Source organism: Uranotaenia lowii, chromosome 2 (assembly GCF_029784155.1).
Source record: "Uranotaenia lowii strain MFRU-FL chromosome 2, ASM2978415v1, whole genome shotgun sequence".
In the NCBI taxonomy this organism is placed as follows: Eukaryota; Metazoa; Arthropoda; class Insecta; order Diptera; family Culicidae; genus Uranotaenia; species Uranotaenia lowii.
This window is the reverse complement of record NC_073692.1, coordinates 55,724,364-55,744,699: the sequence shown is the minus strand read 5'-3', so window position 1 is coordinate 55,744,699 and position 20,336 is coordinate 55,724,364.

The window sequence follows — 20,336 nt, the reverse complement described above, 5'->3', positions numbered from 1 at the left end:
AATTTTAGAGAAACATGTGAATCAATGAAAAGGAAGAACATAAGCCATAAATAACATGAATTTTTCTAAAAAATAACGGCTCACCGACAAAACTGAAACCCGCAATATACGCTTTTTTTATAATTCAAATACCTGTGATTCAGAAACATGATGGCACAGTTTTGCCGAACATTTGTTTATACGTACCTGAAAAGAAAAGGAAAACTGGAATTAGTTTTTTTTTTTTTGTTAAAACAACAGTCACTTATTTGAATAAATATTAATTTTAAGTTGTCCACGTCATTTATTCAGTCTGAAAGGCTTAATCGCCTAAGACGATGTATGTCTTTTAAAACCATAGTTTAAATGAACCTTTATATAATTTTTTTTTTATAAATTATTAATGAATTGCAGATCTTTCTCTGGGCTTTAGTAATTTCCAAGACCTGTTTAAGATTTCCCAGAAAGTAGTCCCAAAAACATGAGAACTGATTTATTCATGCTGAAACAGACGCTGAAGATATTATCTAAGTTAATTACACCACCACGATAAAAGACAAGCTGTTCTCTAAAGGTTTTACTAACCAAAGCCCTAAATAATTTATAAGAGGCAAGTTCACTCACACCCTCAAACTTAGTCACAAATCAACGTGTCACGGAGTCTTTTTTGCATAAATTGGACCTGTTGAAAGTTAGAAATTCAAACTGAAATATATCTTCGCCCGTAGGTAGTTCCTTTGACAATTTCTTCTGAAACTGTGCTATAAATCATCAACAAACCAACAAACAACCAACACTATACCCAGAAAACTAAGCCAAAATTTTCTCAAATTGATTCCATCCCTGGCGGCTCGACTCAACTTCCAGGAAAACCCGAATTCCATCTCGCTCTCAAACAGAACCGCGCTACAGCTAGTGCAAAATGAATAATAAATTATTTATGAGATGGATAATGAACCTTGTCTGCATTTCTGCTCCTCGTCGCCCTACGCGGATCCCTTCAACAATCGTGATACTTGATTAAGCGATAAAACGAATGTTGTGTATTTGAATGTCGTCCCTGTCGCAGAAGCGAGCGTGTCGTGCAAAAGCGGTTTATCTTTTGGAATTTTGTTGGTTGGGAGGTACAAAACCCTCTCCTGGAAGCAGAACTACAAACTCGCTGTCTGTCGTAGTTGTTCCGTTTCCCTCCATTCTTTAGCCCAGGAGAGATGTTCCAGCAGATTGAAAGAGTTAAAGACAAGCGACCAGGGGTTTTTGAAGTAGGAATGGGAGGAACAACTCCTCGAGTAAACGCCAACTTTATCATGTCGCATGCATATTCAGGACAGGAACCTGGCGGCTCATCATCTCTCTGAGGTTCCACGAGAATAGCAGCTGTCTTGTCGGTTCGAAGTTTTTGAATCGGTTGAAGAAGGATTGTATGAAGGACGATTGCGTTTCCGAGGGAACGAAGGAGAGGTGGCAAGCCAGGGTTTTCCCGAGAAGAACGGCGAGGAAAAAATGGAACTTGTTGTAAAAGCTGCTGGAAGTCAGATTACCACCGCAGCAATAAATAATGGAATCAAATATTTATCACTAGGCGAAAGTTTTACCACTTCAAAAAGCCTTTCCGGTAGGACTCGAAGGCGTCGTGAGGCGGTTTTCTTGATTCAGACGAGCGCCCAGCCGGTCTGCCGGGAACGTCGGATCGTCAAAGTGTCATCTCCACCGATGGATAACAGGCGGATGCGCCCTAGGGTGGGCCTGGAGGAGTTTTTCGATTTATTATTTTTGGAACTTTCCAATTTGGTTCGATTTTATTGCCGTCTGCTGATAAAAGCGATTGTAGAATATGGCGATTAGATACAAAAGAATAAAGCCGATTTCAATTAAAATAATAACTTTTTTACCAAAAGTATTAAGTGTACCAAAAGTATTACCAAAAGTATTAAGTGCATTTGTTATAAGCAATCCGTCTACAGTTCTAATTGAAAGACTTTAAGTGGCTCTGAATGAGACGCGTTTTAAGGCTGTTAAGATTTTCAGGAGAAGCTTAGGCTGGAACAAATATCAAATTTTTTCTTTCATCAAACCACCCCCCCCCCCCCCCCCCCCCCCCCAGTCTCCCTCGGAATTTCCGAAAACCCCCAAGGGAGGAATAAATAAAGTTTGAAGTATTTTATTGTTCCAAATTATTTTTTTTCGAATTATTTTTTATTATCTTCTTTCATGCTATGTTTCAACTCCGAGTGAAAAAAGAAGGATTTGAAATTTGTTTCAGCCTTATTTACGAAAACATATTCTTGGCTTCCCTTTTGAAAAATTCTGTTAATTTCGTTCTTGTGTGTCGATGAAGGTACCGTTAACTGGGGGAACTTTGATGACTTTTTTCATTCCTTTTTAAATAATTTGGAAGATGTTGTTTTTTCGTAATACTCACTGAGATGAGGATTATAAAACATAATTATTGATTGCAGTAAATTAAAACGACATTGCTGGTTATAGTTTAATGTTTGTTACAAAACCAGATTTCGGGTTTCGGGGTGACTTTGATCATTATGGTTTTCAAGGTACCTTAACATCTTCAAAACTACTTTTATGGTGCCATTTAGCACAGGAGGCATAAACATTAATAACAGTAATTTTTTAAGGACTAATTTTTTCAACGGTTTCTTTTAAAAACTTTTATAATCAAAAGATGGACAATGTTGCTGCATACATTCAGGAGTAAAAATTACAAACATTTCTCAATATTTTTTGGCCTCAAAAACAAACGAAATTTTGCCTTCATGAAATTTCCCTAGGTCCTCGCACTGTTCCCATGTTTTTTTTTGTTTTCAAACTGAACCATTTGATATGGTTTTAGCCATTTTTACTATACGGGCATTCTCATGGAAAATCACCTTTTTTTATTATCCAAAAATTATCACCAAATGACCATACAAATATCACTTAAACTAAACCTAAACAAACAAAAAAATTGAACTTTCACATAAAACAACCCATTTGCTCCTAAATGCCTAAATTTGACCAGGAGAGATGTTTGTTTGTGAGCCTTCAAAAAACCATATATTTTAAGATTTTAAAATAACACTGTAAGCAATATCAAAAATCTTCTTATAAAATCCTAAATTATTTATTTGTAACTCAATTTATAGGCTATCAAACGTGTTGAAAAGTTTTCAGATTTTTTAATTTTTTACTAAGTTAAAGATGATTATCAAAATAACCCCGGTGATCAAAGTTCCCCCAGTTTACGGTACTGATTGTTGCCTTTTATACGCATAACTAGCATTTGAAAGTGATTATAAAAAACTTCTGGTTCAAAAACACAATTTAGAGTTTAATTTTGGATTTGGCTCCATCTGAAAAACTACTTGACCGATTTTCATCAAAAATATTATTTTGGAATTGTCTTTCCAACTACTTTGTTTTTACTATATTTGGAGGCATCGTATAATCTATATATAGGGGGAGTGGGGTAACGTGAGCCACTCTAAATTTTCTCAGCTATGTGTTGAGAAAAAAAAATCTCAATCCAACTGTTATCGTTGTCGCTTTCCGTAAGCATGTTTTTCTATATATTGTTGACTTATGTACGTATCATATACTTCTTTTATTTAACGAGCCTAGAAAAATGTACTAACGTAATAAAACGAGCACCCGCAAATTGCATCCGCGGGAGGTCTTAAGTACATAACAATAAACATAGCCCATACGCTTATGATCTTAGTTTTTTCATGTTCTTTCTTGTGGGAAAGAAATTTTTTGATGAATCATCAATAAGTCACACAAACGCAACCAATTTGCAAATCATAGCTTGTTAGGAATCGTGGGCCACTTTTTGTAGGGTATCTTGGGCCACCCATCTTTTGGTGTTTTTATGCACATTCTGAACTTAAAATATGTTATTCCTATCTGCAAACTATTTACCCCAAATAAAGAGTTGTAAAAAATGCTTTGTTCATATTTTCCAATGCAATAGAGACGAACATAAATCCTAAAGGGTGATACGGCCAAAATTGGGTCAATATAACCTTGACGTATTTCTTTCAATTTTGCATTTAAAAAACCTGAACACCCCTCAGTTTGAAGGTGTGTGTGTGTAGAATGTTGCTCCTATTTTGATTTTGGAATTCACTCTTCAGTTGTCAAAATACTGTCCAAGGAAGAAGAGCAGCGCATCAAAATTTTGCTCGCGCATCGCGAAAATCCGAGCACGCAAAGCTGGCAAAATCGCTAAAAGTTGTCAAATCAACCGTTACAAATGTATTAAAGTGTTTGGAGAACGTTTTTCGACAGCCAGGAAGTCTGGATCGGGAGGAAATCGAAAACCGGAAGCCGCTGAGACGACAAAGAGAGTTGCCGGTAGTTTCAAGCGAAACCCTAACCTCTCTCTCCGAGATGCCGCAAATAAGCTGGGTGTATCGTCTACAACCGTGTATCGAGCCAAAAAACGAGCCGGACTATCGACTTACAAGAAGGTAATGACTCCAAATCGCGATGATAAACAAAATACGACGGCCAAAGTTCGATCCCGGAGGCTGTACACGACGATGCTGACGAAGTTTGACTGCGTGGTAATGGACGACAAAACCTACGTCAAAGCCGACTACAAGCAGCTTTCGGGACAGGAGTTTTATTCGGCAAAAGGAAGGGGAACGGTAGCAGATATTTTTAAGCACATGAAACTGTAGAAGTTCGCGAAGAAATATCTGGTTTGGCAAGCCATCTGTACCTGTGGCTTGAAAAGCAGCATTTTCATATCTTCCGGGACTGTCAGCCAAGAAATTTACGTGAAAGAGTGTTTGAATAAACGTCTGGTGCATTTCCTGAAGAAACACGGTTGTTCCGTACTGTTTTGGTCGAATGAATTAGATGAAAGTCGAATTTGTTCAAGATGTCTTCAAAATAGATGTTAAAAAGAAAGATAATCTTTAACCTTAATCATAGCATTCATTCTATCATACGTACCCAAATGGTCAGGCAATTCAAGACAATTATTAAAAAAAAGTTTTCAGCAAATTTGCAAAAATCTAGGCATTATTCTAAAACAGTGGTTTTCAAAGAAGTCCCTACCGCCCCGTTAGGTGCGTTGAAAACTTTCAGGGGGGCGGTGAGCTCAACTTTGAACTTTGGGGGGCGTTGGAAGGGCTCAAGGGGGCGATGGGGTCATTTTTGAATTCCCATTTTCAAAAATTACGAAAAATTTAGAATTGAAATGACGACAAAGTTCGTTCAATGCCCTACAATGAAACGACTTTGACGAACTTTGAAAACCAAATTATAGCTAAATTAAGGACAAATATCTGCAAACCCACAGAGTTGTTTAGCTAGTTTTTTTCTCTGTAAGTCGCAATCTTAGACAGAGTTTTTTAATTGGTGTGTTTGTTAGTTTATTTTGGGAAATAATTAGAAGTAAATTTTATGGATGGAAATGCTTAAAAATCTTTAAAATAAATTGTCCTAAAAAAATTTACCAAAAAAAATCTTTCGTATACAATCTGTGTTAAAAGGCGTCACAAATTTGGTCATAGATTTTTGGAATGAAAAAGAAGAATGCTTACAAGCCAAAGGTACTTTAATATTTAGTTCCAATTTATTAGTTGATCTTTAATTCAATCGATGAAAAATTAAATTCGGCAATCTTTCATGATTAAACGTAAAAAGTTATTCTATTTTCACTAAATTGTTGAAATTAAATTGTTAGAACCCACGTAATATTTTAAGACCCGTGATAGATCAGTCAAATTTAGTCTATAATTGTCATTAATTTTAGTTTGAAATTTATATTATCATGAAATGATACCATGTAAATATTATACTTTTAATGCAATTTCACCAAACTAACAGTAAATATATTGTGAATAATAAAGGCAAATTTTGTAAAGAATTTTATTTACCAAAACTTAAAACGTTTTGTTATTAGATTTTCTTTATGTTTTTAAATTTAAGTATCTGTCCTGAAGAATATAAATTTTTTAAATTTCAGTCTAGTGGAGCAATAAGCAATTTTTTAAAGTTTTTCATAAATTCGCTAAGGGGGACGTTGAGCTCGAAAATATCACAAAAGGGGGCGATGAAGGAAAAAAAAAGTTTGAAAACCACTGCTCTAAACATAAAAGAAAAAAAAAGAAATTACTTGAATTTTAAAGTTTTTATTGAATCACTGCAGCAGTGTTTAAATTGTATCTGAGGTTTAAATAAAAATTTATGTTTTTTTTGGAATATTTTTAAAAATCCTTCTTAAACACAAAATCTAAATTTTTCAAGGAGAAATTTAAGTTTTTTTTTAAATTTGATCTAGAAAATAATCCAAATAAACCCGGGCAAAATCCGGGAAGTTTAAAACTATATTTGTCCATCCCGACCAGATTTAATTTGAATTATACGAATTATTTTTTGGATTTATGGGCAAGCCTTAATATATCAAGCAAATGTTAAATTAAGGATAATTAAAGCATAAAGAGATACCTGTCAGCATTCTCCTGTACAATCTACAGTGAAAGATACACGAAAAAACATAAGATGTTTAACTGAAACCATGAGTTTTTTTTTAATGATTTTTTAGCTTTTTCTGCATTTCAATATTCGAAAAAATGATCCAAAGGTCACATTTTCATATGTGATGAAAGAAATTAGAGAAACATGAACTATCAAAGAACGAAAGAACATAAGCCGTAAATATCATGAAAATTTCGAAAAAGATACAACGGCTCACCGACAGGACTTGAACCTGCAATCTCCGCTCCGCGGAGAGAGAGAGAGAGAGAGAGAGAGAGAGAGAGAGAGAGAGAATGTGAAATTATTTTTCAATCACAGTACACATTTTACTCCGAACCCAATTTCCTCTGACCATCCACAAAGCAATCTCTGATTGATTGTCGATCAAAAGTCACTTCATTTTCAAATTCGTGACCGTGAACTTGTAAAAATCTCAGTCATGAAAATGCTGAAATCAGTGAAGTCAGTTAGCTAGCCGTTGCGAGAACCATTGGCTGGAGAAAAAAAATGTTTTGCTGTTTATATTTATATTTGGAACAAAGTTGTTTCAGGCAAAAAAAGACTTAGAACTGAGAAATGCATGGAGTTGTTTATATTATGTTTTTCTGATGGGATTATTCAGAAATCGTCTGAGAGCATGTAGAAAGATAAGGACATTCGAAAACGTTTAATAGCTTTTTATGAAAGTTGAAAAGAAATTTAAAGAATTTTCAAGTGTTTGTGTTCTATTCCTAATTCTTCATATTGGTGATCTACTTAAAAATTTAATTTAAAACTTAACAATTAAAATCCATTCACATTTTTCATAATGTCACGACTTTGTGAAATGACTGACTGTGGAGCGAATGAAGGAACAATAATTAAATAATCACAATCATCTTGAACCAACCTGATATTTTTTCACTGTCTGTCTAAATAGATGGACAAGAAAGCAATTTTTTCTCATTCAGTTTGTTTTGTGGTAAATGAATTTGACTTTTTTGAGCACTGCTCGAAAGTGCTCCGTCACCGGCTCATTTTTCAATATTTTTCTACGAAAAAAATATTAAATGTTCTTTTAACAATTCTTTGTATAATGCAAAAATTTTTAATACATTTGTTTGAACGATAGCTCAAAAAAATCGTGAAAATGGTGTTTTTTTTACCCGTTAGACCCTACTCCCCCTTTAAGAACTTATCAACCAATAGAACCAAATCTGCTAGAGAGAAGGGGTTTTTATAGAACGTAAAAATGGGTATGATTATTATAATTCGAAATCTTATCAAATAATTTTAACATACAAACAATGTTTTTATAGTTCGTGAGCTCTTTCCCCTTTGTGTAGAGGGGGAGGGTGAAATGGCATAATTAAAGAACTCATGAAGCATTGAAAGAAGATTAAAAATTATTAGTCTCGAAAAATAAATTTAGAGATCCAGAATGCGTTGATAACTTGAAACCATCTTTGTTTTGCTTTTCGAAACTCCAGTGTAGAGATCAGGAATAATTATAGAAAATTGAATCGTTAAATGTCTAGGATGACTCAGTTTCGATAAGCGTGAACGTGTCTTCGGATGTAGGATGTATTAGTATTAGTGCGAACGATAGCTTAAATATCACAGTATACTATGTTTATGTTGGCGTGAACTATGTTAGGTAAAAACATCACAGTATAGTTAAAGAGTGTGTGTGTGAATTCGTCCTTGTTAGCGGATTGGGAGAGTGAGAATTTTGTGGCAGTTAAGAAAACAGATTTTGCGAGAACAGACGCGTGTGTCCTACTTAGGCTTCCGTTTCCAGATCAAGTTGGATTTTAAATAAAATGTCTACTGAAAAAAACATCCGGTCACTACATCCAGCTTCAATCCTTATTGTAGTCGAATATGAATTATTTGCAATTTGATTTAAATAATTATTAAAACATTTTTTTGGGAGGTGTATCAAAGCACACCGGATTAGCTAGTAAATCATTAAAAGCCTTCTTCTACTAAACCCACCCTAACGTCAAAAAATGTTCCAGAATAATCCAAAGTGTGTATGTACAAGCTTCTCCAGAAGTGAAACTTATATAGTGCCTAGACTCTAGGCTTCCGAGCAGTGTGTAGTAACTACACTGTAGTTAAACTTTTTGGCGGCCCAAGTTTAGATGCGTCCAAGAGCAACCGAAGGGAAGGAAGATTCCGGAAACGACCGCCCGGTCTGTCCTCCTGTCGCCGTCAGAAGATCTAAGTAAAGGACCGACTGCTGATTTATGTCGAAATTCTGTATACGATTGAACGCGCCACCATTTGGACTTTATGGGGGTACTTTGCTGGGCGCATTACAAGACCGAGCTGGGGACACGCTGTGCTTTTTCGCGTTGCGTTTATTTTTTTGTCTATTTCGACCATTTCTAGAGCTGGGTTAAAATAAGCAAAAAAATTTAAACTACTATCTTATCATGGAGGCTGGCACTACTTATGTAGACAAAGACAATGTTTCCTAGTCTTTTATTTATGCTTGTATCAAATGAAATGCAAAACGATTGGAGGAGATAAATTATTTTGAGTTATGTGGTTTGCTTTATCCGTTTTTTGTCATTAAAAAAGCTGTTTCAAATGATTAGTTTCATTTCAAAGGAAGGAAGTTAGAATTGTTAATTTTAGAGCAATCAAAGTTTCGCATAAATTATTCGAAATATATCAAACTCGATTATCTACCAATAAGCATCCGAAAACACTTGTTTCTTTTCGTTTATCGAAGAAAATTCTCAGAGTTGAAACCCATTGTAACAAAAAAAAGTTTCAAAGTAAGAACAAATTATTCTCGGACGCCGAATAGAACGTTAATCACTTCACTGGAACTTAAATCGAACAATTCTGACAATTCAACAAATCATCCCTTTTTCTCTACTGGATCCTTAGATGAAACCAGGATGCGTACTGGTTATCTTCATGAATTGTATGTTTGGAATTATTGAAAATTTTCAACATTTTGTTCAAATATTTTTAAATTTTTTAAGTATCAGAAATATTAAAGGATCGAATTTTTTTTTGTGTTCATGTTCTTTCTCGTGAAGGATCCAGAAAAAAAAAATTCTATCACAAAGTGTGATTGAATCAAGAATCACACAAAATAAAACACACTTTTTGACGACCCGGATCGGGTGGGTGCCGGGCAGCCATGTTTATTCGTCAAGTATGGACGGCTTTCGGAATGAGGCCGGCCAGCAGGGGTTGATGGTAGGTTTATTTAATTTCGCTTCCATTTTTGCCGGGGCCAGTGCTCTCCGCTTGAATGAAGGCTGACAGACAGACGTCGGCGTTACCGACCGGATTTGACTTTGATCCTCTCGTCAACGACAAGAACGACGTACAAAATAAAACAAAAACAACAACAAATGGAAAACGGGAGGGAGAGGGTCTCCCCCTCTCTTTCCTACGGATTGCTTTTCTAACGGGGGGCACTTTCAAGTTTGCTCGGTTAAAGAGGCGATAATGGTGTTTTTGTTTATCTTTGAAGCCGGTTTTTATTGCCTAAGAATGGTTCCAGTTCTGGAACATTTCAACTGAAGGGACCAAAAGCGATTGGAAACGGTAGGAACAGTCATTTTTGGGTGAGGGAGTAAACAAAAAATTTACCAAATAATCTTAAAACACTCGACAAAAGCTTTAATGTAAGTGAAAAAAGAGCCTCTTCATATAACCAATAATAGGCAGGTTTGACAAAAGTGAATAATGTAGAACAAACACAAAAATATTGAGCTCAGACAAAAAAGCAATGACAAGCACTACAAAAAAAGATAAATGGCAAAAATAACCAAAAAAGACAAAAAACAAAAAAAAATGACAAGCATCAAATGACAAAAATAACAAAAATGAAAAAAATGACAAAAATGACAAAAATGACAAAAATGACAAAAATGACAAAAATGACAAAAATGACAAAAATGACAAAAATGACAAAAATGACAAAAATGACAAAAATGACAAAAATGACAAAAATGACAAAAATGACAAAAATGACAAAAATGACAAAAATGACAAAAATGACAAAAATGACAAAAATGACAAAAATGACAAAAATGACAAAAATGACAAAAATGACAAAAATGACAAAAATGACAAAAATGACAAAAATGACAAAAATGACAAAAATGACAAAAATGACAAAAATGACAAAAATGACAAAAATGACAAAAATGACAAAAATGACAAAAATGACAAAAATGACAAAAATGACAAAAATGACAAAAATGACAAAAATGACAAAAATGACAAAAATGACAAAAATGACAAAAATGACAAAAATGACAAAAATGACAAAAATGACAAAAATGACAAAAATGACAAAAATGACAAAAATGACAAAAATGACAAAAATGACAAAAATGACAAAAATGACAAAAATGACAAAAAATGACAAAAATGTCAAAAATGACATAAATGACAAAAATGACAAAAATGACAAAAATGACAAAAATGACAAAAATGACAAAAATGACAAAAATGACAAAAATGACAAAAATGACAAAAATGACAAAAATGACAAAAATGACAAAAATGACAAAAATGACAAAAATGACAAAAATGACAAAAATGACAAAAATGACAAAAATGACAAAAATGACAAAAATGACAAAAATGACAAAAATGACAAAAATGACAAAAATGACAAAAATGACAAAAATGACAAAAATGACAAAAATGACAAAAATGACAAAAATGACAAAAATGACAAAAATGACAAAAATGACAAAAATGACAAAAATGACAAAAATGACAAAAATGACAAAAATGACAAAAATGACAAAAATGACAAAAATGACAAAAATGACAAAAATGACAAAAATGACAAAAATGACAAAAATGACAAAAATGACAAAAATGACAAAAATGACAAAAATGACAAAAATGACAAAAATGACAAAAATGACAAAAATGACAAAAATGACAAAAATGACAAAAATGACAAAAAATGACAAAAATGACAAAAATGACATAAATGACAAAAATGACAAAAATGACAAAAATGACAAAAATGACAAAAATGACAAAAATGACAAAAATGACAAAAATGACAAAAATGACAAAAATGACAAAAATGACAAAAATGACAAAAATGACAAAAATGACAAAAATGACAAAAATGACAAAAATGACAAAAATGACAAAAATGACAAAAATGACAAAAATGACAAAAATGACAAAAATGACAAAAATGACAAAAATGACAAAAATGACAAAAATTACAAAAATTACAAAATTGACAAAAATGACAAAAATGACAAAAACTACAAAAATGACAAAGATGGCAAAAATGACAAAAATTACAAAAATGGCCAATATTACGTTTTTTTCTGTATTTTGAAAACCTTATAATAAGAGTTTAAATTCCAGGCTCAGTGTTCAAAACTCAGGTGCAAAATCATAGATTCAAACCTTTATCATTTTTTATCAAATTCAACTTAAAAATTTTATGGTTTGAAAGTTCAGAAAAAAAAAAATTTAAATTAAACTTTGAATTGCTTTTATATTATTAAAATCACAATAAGTGAAACAGTTTAAAATTTTGCATTACTCTTAATGAGTACTTACCCTAATATCTGACAAATTCGTTGGGTTGGAACCGACTAACGACATCGAATAATATTTTTTCCAATTCATTGAACAAATCCAATTCTCACAACCCAACTCTCCAATCACGTCCAACCCGTCAGCAATTCACTAATACGACAGCCAACAAAGCAACGACTCCATTGAGGCACACTCAATTTAATCGAATGGGGGGATGATTCTAAATTAATCAGTCGATTGATATTATATTGTACCCAAATTAAATTCGATCGTTAAAGACGGGACGTGATTTAACCTTTCTCTAATCTTTCCAGCAACATCACTGAAAGCGATTCCCTTTTTCTATCAACCATCCATTACGTGTTTGCTGGTGTCGTTTCATGTCAGTAAAAGGATTTCGTTGAGCAGGGAAAGATGTGAGGACAGTCATTTTGTTCCTCTCTGCTCAATCCCCGGCCCTTAGATTACGTACATTATATTCACTCAACGCAGTTCAGCTTCAAATATAAAGTAGTTGATGGCGCTGCTACGGATTAGCCGGAATCCCTTCAAACGCACTAATTGCCAAGCCAGCGAGGTGGAAGCAGTGAATCAATTACCACGTCCGCTCGCCGCTTCTGCTTCCAAATGCCTGAGCTCATCCGTCGTTGTTGGGCGGATTCCATCGATTGAGCGCAGTCCTTGGTAGGAGGATTTGCTCCTCGGAAAGAGCACCAGCATTAGGAGATGCGTGAATCAGCACACGCACAGTCACACACTCCCACTCACACGGAAGCTCTGATAAACAACCAAAAGGATGATGAAGGCAGCTGATGATGGTGGAAGCACGTTTGAGAGATACGCAACCTGTTGCTTTCGAAGGGTTCAGCAAAAATTTCGCAGCTAGCGTAGTCTTCCATCGAACGTTGGCGTTGCTTGTTGTTGCTTTGGGAACCGATTTCCGTTTCGAGGAAATGTCTCCATGGGGAACGAACGACCCAAAATCAGCAGCAGCAGGGTGAAGATTAATCTTTTGTCGTCACCATTTCCGAGGGCGTATGAGCTTTGGAGGAGGCAAGCTTGATGAAAAAATACGAAATCCCTTCACATCCTCGAAACGTGTAGAAGTAATGAGGTCATGGTTCATATATTTGGTTGATACAAGTTTTCCAAGAAACCTATAAAAAACAGTAGTTCACATTTTACCCTAAAGAGTAACCATATCTTGACAGCTCAAAGTGTAGCGCACAATCTAAAACTAGAATGCGTCACCCTAGAGACTGATTGTGCCATAAAATAGAGAAGGTTTGATTCCGTATAACTATGATGATGATTGGGTTTTATGCTGCGGTGACATCGATTGAAGCCAAAATTAATCAGCACCCTCCAACAAATCTCATCCTTTTTGAGAATTTCTGATGGTTTGAGTTTTGTCAGTAGAACAATTTTTTTTCAGTTATGTAAGAAATACAAAATTGAAGAGATGAGTAAAAAGGAAAACCTATTTTTCGGAAGTTTTTATTTTTCGCTCAAAGATATCACTGATTCAGTGTCTTCCCTAAGCTTGGACAATTTGTATCATTCATTACTGTAAGATATAAACAGTAACGCACAGAATTGGTCTTCTTCATTATTTAGCGGTTTCTCGGAGGACTAATGAACACAGACTTGTGAAGTTTTTCTCACGCATTTCTTGAAAATAATTTTTTCTTGTTTATGGAGTGAATATTACCGTTGCGTGGGTGGCGCCCCTTTTGTTGTCTACAGCATTTTTGTGTTTTTTAAGTTAAACTTTAAATTTACGACGAGATTGGCCAATGTAAACAGCTGGACATCTCTCACAGAGAATTTCATAGATTCCAGATCTCTTATCTTTCTGGGAGACCAACTGATCCTTAAGAGTGATGCCGCTCTTGTACGCTGTTTTTAAATGGTGTTGAGAAAGGCTATCCCATTAGTAAGTTAAGGGTGGAATGGCAGGCTTACTCTATAGGGTTCTTCCTTCTCTGGCCTGTTAGTGGTTGCGTCACTTCGGTACTTTTTACGGGCATATTTTTGGAGTATTTTGAGAACAAGTTCGTTGTAAAACCCGTTCAAAAACCCGCCTTAAGAATTTTATGTTTATCTCTTTTCAAAGTCTGCCTTTTCCATGGGAATACTGTACAGGCGATGTGCCATGGAATGAAAAGCCGCTTGTTTTTGCGCACTTAAGTGGTTGGGATCTACAGTTATGTATCGATCTGTTAAAGTTGGTTTCCAATAGATTCCGAATTTAATGGTGTTGTCCTATTTCCTTGAGATTAAGAGGTCAAGGAAAGATAGTTTTCTCTCAACTTCCATTTCCATTGTACATTTTATCGACCTGTGTTTGGAATTTCAAAACTTTAATGTCTGAGTGAGATAACGCTTCTTTACCGAGGCAAGGATGTCATCGACGTAGCATTAGAAGCGTGGGAATTTTTTTTTCTCTGTGGTGATACATCTGTACTCTGATATCTGTGACCTCTGTTCTGACTGACTTGAAATGAGTGTGTAATAAACAACAACACTGTTTACCGAGAATCTGAACGAGTGTGATTCTTTTTTGGATATCGAGTATCACAAATTGGCTACGAGGACGGATTTTCGTCGAAACCGAGGATAGAATCGGCTACCAGGAGCGGAACTGTTTCCGAAACGGATTGTGGTGGAAGGTATGTATTTTAAAGTGGATAAAATGAGACAAAACTGAAGAAGAATTATTCGTTCCCAGAGGCATCTAGCAGAGACGAAGGTGTTATTTTGAGCTTCTGCGCACGAAAGCAGATTGAGGATGATGCAGATCGACTCTGGGGTGCAGTCAAACATTATTGACAGCAAAACATATGAAATGATGATGCCAAATGCTGGGAAATTCACCAGGCGGACAGGACATAGGACCGATAAGAAGTTCCGTGCTTACGCTCAGAAGGACTATCTAGCTGTTACCGATCAATTCGAAGCCAAGATTGTTATTGACGATGGAACCAAACAACTGAAGACTCTTGCTAGTTTTTACGTAGTCGATGGAGGGCCAGTCACTTCTGGGTAAACTCACAGCGAAGGAACTAGGCGTTTTAATCGTTGGGCTCCCAAGTCGTCAACAATCGGTTCTGTTCGCGCCAAACTGCACCATCGCAAGCCAGGCAATAATCAATGCAACCGACAAACAATATTAATTACTATATCCATGCCACACGCATCTCCAGTAGTTCTGACCAACAGATAATAGTGCATGTGTGGAGTAGTGTAGGTTAAACAGGTGTAGGCAAAGGAATAGAAGATAGCTGGTTGGACTCGAAAGGCTACTACAAGCTGCTGCTGGTCAGCTAGAAGCGAGACAAGTTAGATCGAATAAAGCACCCGTGTCGCTCGTATCACATACAGTCCACTTAGAATTCTATTGTCTTTTCATTCCGTTAAGCGTTTGGTTATTTTTAATAAATGTTTCGTGAACGTATCACCGATTAAGTGTTGTTAATTAACTGTTCGAACTTTCAAACATCTGGGAACTTCGCGGTGAATTTGAATCAGTGCACCTTTTCGGAATTGGCCCCATCAGGTTCATTAAATAGGAACGATCAGACCGTTTCCCAGCATTAGAGGAGTCAAGATTCACATTTCGGTTGACAAATCGGTGCAACCAGTAGCTCAAGGATTACGTAGACTGCCGTTCGCTACTTTGGAGAAAGTGGACGAACAACTCAAGGAGCATCTGAGCAAGGATATTATTGAGCGGGTATCGGAACCAAGTCGTTGGGTGTCGCCAATGGTTATCATCATCAAAGATAACGGCGATATTAGGCTGTGTATTGATATGTAACAGGTGAATAGAGCGATTCTGCGCGAAACTCACCCTCTTCCAACATTAGAAGATATTCGTTGGAAATTGACGGTGCGGTATATCTTTCGAGGCTGGACTTCAAGGATGCTTTCCATCAGTTGGAGTTGGATGACGACAGTAAACCGCTAACAACTTTCATCACTCACAAAGGTAAGTTTCAGTTTTACTAACCTTTATTAATAAAAAGTCGCTATTACATAACGAGTTTTTTTTTCAAATTGGGAAAATTTTGATTTTTTATACAATATTTGATCAGGTTTGTTTGGATACAAACGCATGGTTTTTGGAATATCCTGCGCACCAAAGATCTTCCAAAAGGTCATCGAGCAAATACTAGCTAATTGTCCCAACACCATAAATTTTATCGATGACGTTATTATAACAAGTAAGACAGAGCAAGAACATGACAGAAGCCTCGAATGTGTACTGACGAAGTTCCGCGATTGTGGTATTCTATTGAACCAGTCAAAATGTGCATTTAAACTTACGACAATTTATTTCCTGGGGCTTCGTTTTAGTATGCAAGGCATCCTACCATGTGAGGATAAAGTTCAAGCGATCCGAAATTTCAGAACTCCAGCCACTGGCGGAGAAGTCAGGAGCTTCCTAGGGTTGGTTAGGGCCTTCCTAGGGCCCCGACATAAGGGCCTTTATTCCGGATTTAGAAACGATCTTTTTTCCGTTATGTGAACTGACAAAAGTCAAGGAACCATTCAAGTGGAGTTCAGCTGAACAGGAATCGTTTGAAAAACTTATAGGGTTAATCGGCCAGGTAATGAACCTATATCATTTTGACCCAAAATTGAAAACGCGAGTTGTTGCCGACGCGTCTCTCGTGGGACTGGGAGCAATCTTGCTACAGTTTCATGAAGGTACTCCCAAAGAGCTTAACCGATACTGAAAAACTATATGCTCAGACTGAGAAGGAAGCTTAGGGCCTTGTATGGGCGGTTGAGAGGTTTCGAATTAACCTATTTGGAATACGATTTGAATTAAATACCGATCATAAGCCTCTCGAAGCGATATTTTCGCCTCAATCAAAGCCTTGTCTCCGAATCGAACGTTGGGTTCTGCTTCTTCAAGGATTTAGTTACGACGTAGTCTATTAAAAAGGGAAGACGAACGTTGCGGACTCTTTTTCGCGTTTGTCGAATGCTGAACCAGTGCCTTTCGATCCGGACTCTGAAGTATACATTCGGAATATAATAGAGCTAGCAGCGGTTGATGTGGGTGAACTCGAGGCGGCATCTGAAAAAGATCCAGAAATGAGTGAACTTCGTGAGTTTCTTGATCGTGGAATTACACTTCCCAACAGGTAAAACATTATAACGCTTTTCGAAATGAGCTTGGAAAAGTGGAAAATTTAATCGTACGGGGATCAAGACTGGGTAAACCGAGATCACTTAGAGACAGAATGCTGAACCTGGCTCACCCAGGTCGAACCAAAATGCAACAGCGTCTCAGACAAACCTGTTGGTGGCCGGAAATGGACGACTCAGTAACAAAATTGGTGAACACCTGTACAGAGTGCCAAGTAGTAGGTCTGCCTGACCGTCCTGAACCCATGCAGCGCAGGAAGCTTCCTGAAACAGCTTAGCTAGATGTCGCAATCGACTTTCTTGGGCCACTTCTGTCGGGGGATTATCTGCTTATTATTGACTATTTCAGTTGGTACAAGGAGGTAGAGATCCTCAGAAAAATCACAGGTTCTGAAACGGCAAGGCGGTTGGAGAACATTTTCGTGAGACTTGGATTCCCTCGTAACATCACTCTAGACAATGGACGCCAGTTTGTCAGCAATGAGTTTGATGTGTATTGTAGAATTTGAAGAATAACTCTCAATAGAACCACCCCAATAGCCGCAAGAAAATTGAATCGTTGAGCGTTAGAACCGATCCCTAGTGAAGCGACTGAAAATTAGTCAAGCATTGAAGAAGGATTGGAAGCGAGAACTACAGGCATACAGATCCATGTATTACTCGACACCTCAAAGCACAACCGGCAAAACCCCTTTGGGGCTAATGTTTGGAAGGAATATTAGAACTAAACTACCATCTCTGCAAGATGTAAGCACGGTGGTTCCGTTTACTGATTTTATGGATCGTGATCAGCTGGCAAAGGAAAAGGGGAAGAGATAGGGCAAAACTTTCCAGTCTGGTTTATCGGCGATAAGGTTTTGGTGAAGAATCTGTTACCTGGAAACAAACTAACCCCGACCTTCAATCCAGATGCTATGACGGTTACGGCAAAAGATGGCGCTCGGGTAACAATTGAAGATGATAACGAACGAGTTTACCAGAGAAACTCCAGTCACCTTAAGGAGCTATTTTCAAATCAAAATCCAACGAACGAAACTAATTCTCACTGCTGTTTATTTCTTTGTTTATTTCTCTTTCAATGCTGTTTATTTCTTTGTATTTGTTCTAATTCCATTTCAGATGAATCCACAAGCGCCCTTACACCGATGGATGAAGTTGTTCCATGTCCTGAAGGATCTGAGCAGGGACTCGGTGATATACAGGATGATGATGCACTTTCCAACGATCCTCCAGCTTCTCCATTATCATTGGACCCTATCGTCAACAACACGAACGGTAGAGCTCGTAGGAATATCAGGAAGCTGAATCGTTTCAATGATTGTGTCATGGAATATTAAATCAATTCTTAATTTATAATCTTATGAAAAGGGGAGATGTGGTGATACATTTGTACTCTGATATCTGTGACCTCTGTTCTGACTGACTTGAAATGAGTGTGTAATAAACAACAACACTGATTACCGAGTGTATTTTTTTCGGATATCGAGTATCACATTATCTAAATTGCTGCCAAAAGTTGCTCATGAAAACTTCCACCAAAAGAGGAGACAGTTTGCTGCCCATGCTAAGGTCAAAGGTTTGTTTAAAAAACTTACCGCACAGATCGCACATGATCTGTGAGATTTCATCGTTTATAGTTCGCCATGAATGTGCATCGTGACACTTTTCATTAACAATATTCTAGGCGTTTGCGATTCCTCCGTATACACGCATTTCGGGTAATATGAGGAGCTGATAAGCTTAAATCGATGAAGCTATTGGAACTGCGTCAGGTAAAAGTAGACCTCTCTATACTTCCGATTTACCCACTCAGAAAGCCGCAGGATTAACCTCTGCGTCCATCATCCGTTGCTCGATACGTCCTATTTCTTCTACCACTCCACCTCTTGGACAGAGCTTCAGGTTGCTCCTCTGTATCGTGATTCGATAGTGAAACGCTCGCAGGGAGTTGTCTTTTGGTACTCTTTAGATCATAGCAGTTCAGCATAATATCACTATCACAATAATATTCTAGATGTGCACCGAAACTTAAGCGGCTGTCGACCATAACTCCGAGGTATTTCAGCTGCTGTTTCGAAGATGGCTTGTATAGTATAGTATAGTATAGTATAGTATAGTATAGTATAGTATAGTATAGTATAGTATAGTATAGTATAGTATAGTATAGTATAGTATAGTATAGTATAGTATAGTATAGTATAGTATAGTATAGTATAGTATAGTATAGTATAGTATAGTATAGTATAGTATAGTATAGTATAGTATAGTATAGTATAGTATAGTATAGTATAGTATAGTATAGTATAGTATAGTATAGTATAGTATAGTATAGTATAGTATAGTATAGTATAGTATAGTATAGTATAGTATAGTATAGTATAGTATAGTATAGTATAGTATAGTATAGTATAGTATAGTATAGTATAGTATAGTATAGTATAGTATAGTATAGTATAGTATAGTATAGTATAGTATAGTATAGTATAGTATAGTATAGTATAGTATAGTATAGTATAGTATAGTATAGTATAGTATAGTATAGTATAGTATAGTATAGTATAGTATAGTATAGTATAGTATAGTATAGTATAGTATAGTATAGTATAGTATAGTATAGTATAGTATAGTATAGTATAGTATAGTATAGTATAGTATAGTATAGTATAGTATAGTATAGTATAGTATAGTATAGTATAGTATAGTATAGTATAGTATAGTATAGTATAGTATAGTATAGTATAGTATAGTATAGTATAGTATAGTATAGTATAGTATAGTATAGTATAGTATAGTATAGTATAGTATAGTATAGTATAGTATAGTATAGTATAGTATAGTATAGTATAGTATAGTATAGTATAGTATAGTATAGTATAGTATAGTATAGTATAGTATAGTATAGTATAGTATAGTATAGTATAGTATAGTATAGTATAGTATAGTATAGTATAGTATAGTATAGTATAGTATAGTATAGTATAGTATAGTATAGTATAGTATAGTATAGTATAGTATAGTATAGTATAGTATAGTATAGTATAGTATAGTATAGTATAGTATAGTATAGTATAGTATAGTATAGTATAGTATAGTATAGTATAGTATAGTATAGTATAGTATAGTATAGTATAGTATAGTATAGTATAGTATAGTATAGTATAGTATAGTATAGTATA